This window comes from Pleurodeles waltl, chromosome 3_1 (genome assembly GCF_031143425.1).
Source record: "Pleurodeles waltl isolate 20211129_DDA chromosome 3_1, aPleWal1.hap1.20221129, whole genome shotgun sequence".
In the NCBI taxonomy this organism is placed as follows: Eukaryota; Metazoa; Chordata; class Amphibia; order Caudata; family Salamandridae; genus Pleurodeles; species Pleurodeles waltl.
This window is the reverse complement of record NC_090440.1, coordinates 1,980,541,326-1,980,547,973: the sequence shown is the minus strand read 5'-3', so window position 1 is coordinate 1,980,547,973 and position 6,648 is coordinate 1,980,541,326.

Sequence of the window (6,648 nt, the reverse complement as noted above, 5' to 3'; positions counted from 1 at the left end):
TTTTTTTTAATGCAAATGTGGCCCAACAAGGTCAAAAACACCATGCTATATTTACAAAGTGCATTGCGCCAACATTTAGCCTGCGCCAGGCATAATGTATGCAAGGGCGGCGTTACGATGATAAGGGGGGGGGGGCTGTAAAAATGGCACCAAGGAATCTGTGAGATACCTTTGCGCCATTTTTATCAGCATTTTTTAACACCTGCTTAGTGCAGATGTTAACAATAGGCTCCGATTGAATAAAATGGGCCTCTGGGTGCTTTGCAGGATTAGCGTATACAATTATAACATTAATCCTGCAAAGTGCCGGACTAGCATAAAAAATGATGACGCTAGTCACTCTAACTACCGCCATGGTGCGCCATATTTTAAATATGCTGCTACCATAGTGGTGTTAAGGGGTAGCTAAGGGGCGCAAGAAGAGAGGTGCTTCACTAAGTGCAGCGCCCCTTTTCATAAATCTGCCCCCAAAATTTTAAAAACGAGGAAGCATGGGGCATGGTCGTCAAGCTTCGGGCTCAGTTCCATGCATCCTCAGACAGTTAAGCGGGCTACACTGGGAGCATGTCCACCTGCTGCACGCTAAATAAAGACACTTTCTCCCATAGGTTTGAAAGCACTAGTCCCTCACCAAGCTTGCATTTAACTGTTGCGTACTATGGATTTAAACATCGGGGCCAAGATGCACATAAAGGCTCTGGCTAGTACCATCCACAAGATAAAAGCAGTCTGAGTGGTTGAGTTCAGGATAATCACTCGCCCAGCTTCACACTGAGTGCCAAATCTATGCAGCCCATCTGGATCGGCCCAAGATCCCAATGAGGAGGTATAGTATGGTGACGGGCCCTTACCTGGATTGAACTGTATTGGATTGTAATATTAATATAGTGTTTACTACCCCTATGTGAGGTGCTGCAGTACTTAACTACACGGATAGCAGCCTACACCGTGCAGGGTTTGCGGATGAAAAGAGGTTGTATTTTTTTGAGCCTGTTTAAGAAGGGTTTCTGAATTGTGTGTGAGGACCACCAACATGCGGTTATCGTGTTATGGGATGTAGTGCTTAGCAGCGTGATGGATGTAAAAGGTAGGCGCTCAGATTATGGTTTTCGGTAAGCTAACAGCTTTGAGCATCTTTGCACATTCATTATGGTATCTGTTATGTTCATAACTCACTTTACTGGTTGCTGCACTGGGTTGTCGATTCTGAGATATTTTGTTTAACATTAATGATCCTGAGCAGGCGCAGGGAGATATGGTGAACCGATCTGCTGAGAAGGAGTTGGTTAATATCATACCATATCTGACTGTCATTGTGTTATGTGAAGAAATGGTCATGGTTTGAATCTAGAAGGGACCTGCGGTGGTGAACTAAATTAAAATCCTCCGTTGGCCAGCAGTATGTGGCAGATCTCTTCAGTCAATCCATGCCTGTTCAGCTGGTGATGGGTGTCCATTTGTTGTGGACTACATAGTACGGAAAGTGATGAACATGCCCCTTAGCAGTTTTGTCTTATGTGAATGTAAGGGAGTCGAGCAGTAAAAGGGGATTATTATGCAGCCTGTATGAACTACAATGGACTGCCCAACTGCTCAGTATTCATATATTGGTGTTAGAGTGAGTTATACATTGTGTGGCATATTTATCATGGTTTTGCATCGCCCATGCACCACGCAAGGTGGCACAAAACCTAAGTCAGATTTATCAAGCCACGCAAACCCACCTTGTGTAGCTCTGCATTGCTGATAAATCTGGAGTAATGCAAGGCAGCACTAATCGCTGCTTTTGCGTTACTCTACTCCACGGAGTGTGGGTGTGCCCACACATCCACCACTGGATTTTGTCGCATTCCCAGATTTACCTACACCGGTAAACCTGGGAATGTAACAAAATGCTACGCCTTCCAAGGGGGAGGTGCAACAAGGAGTAATATCTTTATTTTTCCTCATTGTTTCCTGATACTAAGGTCCATATTTATACTTTTTTTGTGCTGCATTTTTGTCATTGTTTGACGCAAAAGTGGCACAAACTTACAAATTACAATTGTATTTTGTAAGTTTGCACCGCTTTTGCGTCAAAAAATGACGCAAATGCGGAGCAAAAAAGTACAAATATGGGCCTAAGTGTGCTACATTTTGCAGCACACTTAGAAAGCGGAAAATGCCTTTAAAAATTGTTTTTATGCAAGAAGATGTCCCTTCCTGTACACAAAACCATCCTGCTGGCTTTGCAGGCACCCTTGCACCATGGAGCTAGGTTGCCTGCATTGTTGCAAGGCAGGACATTGTGCGCTGACACAAGGAAATGACAGGAATGTGCTTTATTATGTTAAATACAGTGTATTCCTGGCCTTTCTAATTCATGCAGTGCAGCAATGTGGCTTGCTGTGCTGCATGATCTGCCCCGTGTTTTTATCGTAATTGTAGGTATACAGTGCTTACTACCACATAAAAGGTGTTTTAGCACATTACTCCTGGCAACACGCTGCTCCGGATCCCAGGGTTAGTAGATTTTTGGGATTAGTCATGCACACTTAAAGAAAGCATGCCGTGCTTTTACTTCAGTTTTGATGCGGTAGATTACATTAATAGGAGTTAGGTGTGATCTTTAGTGAGGGGTGGTGGGGGTAGGTGAATTCACACATTGGCTGGAGGTTTGAATAGCTCAGCTACACAAAATGGTGTACCAGTAGCAATGGTGTTCGGCGTACGGTACCAGATATGAAGACTAGAAAGAACGACTGGGGTAAGGCGGCGGGCCCTGCAGCTCCATGCCAATATTGTAGGAGGGCAAGAAGGGTCGTCGCTGCACTATGGGTCATCGTGATGGAGCACCACTTTCCAGACCTTCGAATGTCTTATGGGGCTTACAGGATGTAGTGGTGCTGACCGATGCCCTGATGTTTTTCTTTGGGGTGACATCCATATACTGATCTCCCTCTATGGATAGGGTCAGGGGCTGTTCTGGCAGCATGCATCCTCCATCTCCATGCATAGGCCCACAGGTGGCGGAGCAGGCGGATTTGTGTCACACCGATCGCAGAATGAGTGCAGAGTTCATGCCCAGAATCAGTGCAACAATCTCAGCTCATGCATCGATGTATAAGTGGGTGACTGCCAAGTTGATTCTTTGTATGTAAGTGTATCTCATATGGATAACTTTAAAATTTAGCATGGATCCCCGTCTTGTGGGCTAACCACGTCACATATGCTTGGAAGTAGGGCCGCAGAAATATTTTAAGGAGTTAATTCTTACTCTAGTCTACTTAAACACTCCGCAAAGGACAATATGTGCTCTTATTTCTTAAAAACTATGGGCCATGTTTATAAGTTTTTCACACATTGCAGCAAGACTCCTTGATGCGCTGTGCTGTGTGAAAGGGAGAAGATGCAAATATGCTTTATCTATCAAGATATAGCACATTTCTGCTCTCTTCTTGCGCTGGTGCACTTTTGGCTGTCTAACGCCAATGCAGGCACTCTTGCACCATGGTGCAAGGGTGCCTACATTGCAGGCAGCATTGTTTTTGTGCAGAAAGGGAAACGTTCCTGCTCAAAAACAATGCTTTTAGGCTTTTTCCTTTTTCTATGTATGCTGCAGAATGCAGCACATGTAGAAAGAGGAAATAATAAGGAGAAATAATTATATTTCTGCTTGCTGCGCCTCACGTGGGCAGGCATAGCATTTTGTTGCATTCCGAATCTACCACTCAAGGTAAATCTGGGAATGCACCAAACTCTATGGGTGGATGAGTGGGAACATCCACACTCCACCCATGGAATACCTCCATGTGGCAGAGTAACGTGAGGCAGAGATTTGTGATGTCTGGCCTTGCATGGCTTGGTAAATCTAATGTAGATTTTGTGTTGCCCTTGCCTGGTGCAAGAGTGACATAAAACTTTGATAAATATGGCCCTGCCTGATATTAAGGCCTGTATTTATACTTTTTTTGCGCCACATTTGCGTCGTTTTTTGACGCAAAAACGGAGCAAACTTGCAAAATACCATTGTATTTTGTAGGTTTGTGCCGTTTTGCGTCAAAAAGTGGCGCAAATGCGGCGCTAAAAAAAGTATAAATACGGGCCTAAGTGTACTGGGTCAGTCTAATAAAGAAACTGCTACCAATAAAGCCCATGCAAGGCCACTGAAATTATGCAAAAAGGGAGGACCAAATTATGCAGCATTGTTGACTAAATTATGTGCCAAGAAAAGGCGAATTATGCTGAGTAACACAGCTAAATTTGTGGTAGTATTAACTTATTATTTTCCAATTTTTAGACATGTTAACACTGCCTGGGCAAAAGGTTCACCTCATTAGTACCAGTTTAACACCCAAATACAATAATAAGCAACTGAAAGATGACCGGTCAACCTCTGTGAAGGGCCTTTATCTACGTAGCAACATGTGTTGTCATGTTTTTAATACCTTAAGATTCATTTGACCTGTAACCTGTTTTTTTTTTGTTTTAAATATGTAATTTATGCAGCAGATAATGGATTATGTAGCAAATGCGACAAATCTTTAATTATGGAGAAAGCAGAGGTCCTGCAGATCCACATAATTCCAGTGGTGCTGGCCTCGTGTTGCCATTACTTCTATGGGTTTTGGAGTTGTAGTTTATATTTTTATTTCATTTTGTATTGTATTATCATTTGTATAGTGCTATCGCGAAGGGGTGGGAGGAGGCCACCACAGAGCTATGGGAAGGTGCCATCAAAGCAGCAAGGCTGATGCAAAGGGAAGAGAGCAGATCAAAAGCAGTGGGCGTCTGCAAGGTGCCTTGATGCCAATTGGTTGACTGACCCATGGGCCTGCAAGGATTATACCTCTCCAGTGCAGCAGAGACTTGCACCAGGATCCCGTTGTTCCCCCTGCCCCTGAAAAACTGAGAAGACCCTCAAACACAGCAGTGCATCTTCCACCCCCACAATCCTCCCAAAGTGGTCACAGTATGTTGGAGCAACTTCCTGGCTGTCCAGGGAGTCCCTAGGCACAGCCCTGGAATTCTAGGACAGCCTTAGCTTTCCTGGAATAGGCCTATTCAACAATATTTGCTCATATAGATTTCCTACTATGTGGAAAATCTGCATGAGGTAGACATGCGAAAATGTGTATTTACAAATGTATTTTTTTCATTTTCACAGCAGGGAAATTGTTTCGCGAAGCACCATGAAATTTGGAGATGATCCTACTACCTCACTTTCTCAAAATCTAAGTAACTGAACAATTTTAAGGGCACGTTTACGCATTTTCAGGGTGGAAATTCCCATGCAAGGAGTTTGGTAATAAACAGCGTCCAATCCAATGCGTGTAACAGATAAAAATCTATATTTGTGGATTTTCTACCATCATTAGTGCATTTTGTGATTCTAAAAGTCCTTTTACCCTTTTTCCGTGTACCCTGTCTAAGCAAATGTCCTCTCTGTTGCACCTAAATTACATTCATGTGCAAAAAACATTTGAGAAGTTAGACCTTATTTGGCCACTGAATAAAATAGAAATTCATCTGGTTTATATGAGAGGAGTAGGCTGCAGACAATGGAATAAATGAATTGAGAGGCATTTATAAAATAGGTTCAAAGAGCTGTCTTCTAAAAATGTACAAAATTCCAAGGGAGATGGAGAAGCAAGCAGCTGTGCCAAAACCAAGAACCCTAGATGGAACAAACAAGGCTTTTGCCAGAAACCAAGTGGATCTGGACGTGATTGCAGCAAAGCAGTGAGAAAGGTGTGGGAAAAGCTGCAGAATTAAAATAAAACTCAATTTACAGCAACTTCAGCAGCTTCGTTTTTGAAACTGAACATCTACTTGCTCTGTTGAACTAGACAAGCCTGCCATACAGAGGAAAACACTTGACTCACAAATGTAATTTGATTTTAGTATTAGATATAATAAATTTACGAAAAACACTTACGATATCTCCGTCCTAAAGCACGTGGCGCCCTCTCCATTGAGCTTTTCCTCTGACTATGCCTCCTTTGTAGGCTACAGCGAATCCAGAGTTCAGGTGCCAGAGAACTCCTTCATCTACATACCTGGAACCACATCTCGCCAGCCCTCCAGTCTTTACACTCACTACCTGTAGTATTGCCTTTGAAGCAGCAACATAAACCTGGCACTTACCGCCAAACAAGATCATTGTGTTCGAGGTTGGCCTCATTCTAGACCATCCCCTTCTTTGACATGCCTTGAACTTGCAGAATCTCCATCTCATTCCAAAATGCCAAGCGTTAGGTCTCAATTCTTCTAAGAATATTAATAATTAAGAATACTTGGAAGTTCGTGAGACTTAAAAAATGCTGTCTTTGTTCATCGCCATAATGGAATGAGACACGCCACGGCTAAAGATGGTGGACACCCACATGTGCAACTCTGTCTACTCCTAGCATTTTCTCCAGAACATCATGTTTGCCTGCATCTACAGGTTTACTGCACAATGTTTTGAGCAAAGCGCTGATCCTCATGCACCACACACACCAATTGCCAGACAGGCCAAGCCACACCTCCACACTCTTTCAAGCATGCACTCACAAAGGGCATCCCTGGAGCCTGTGAGTGCTTAGCTGCCTCATCGGGGGGGTAACATGTATATTGCAGGCCAATATCTAATTGACCTCTAGCGTGTTGCAATGACAGTATCCACAT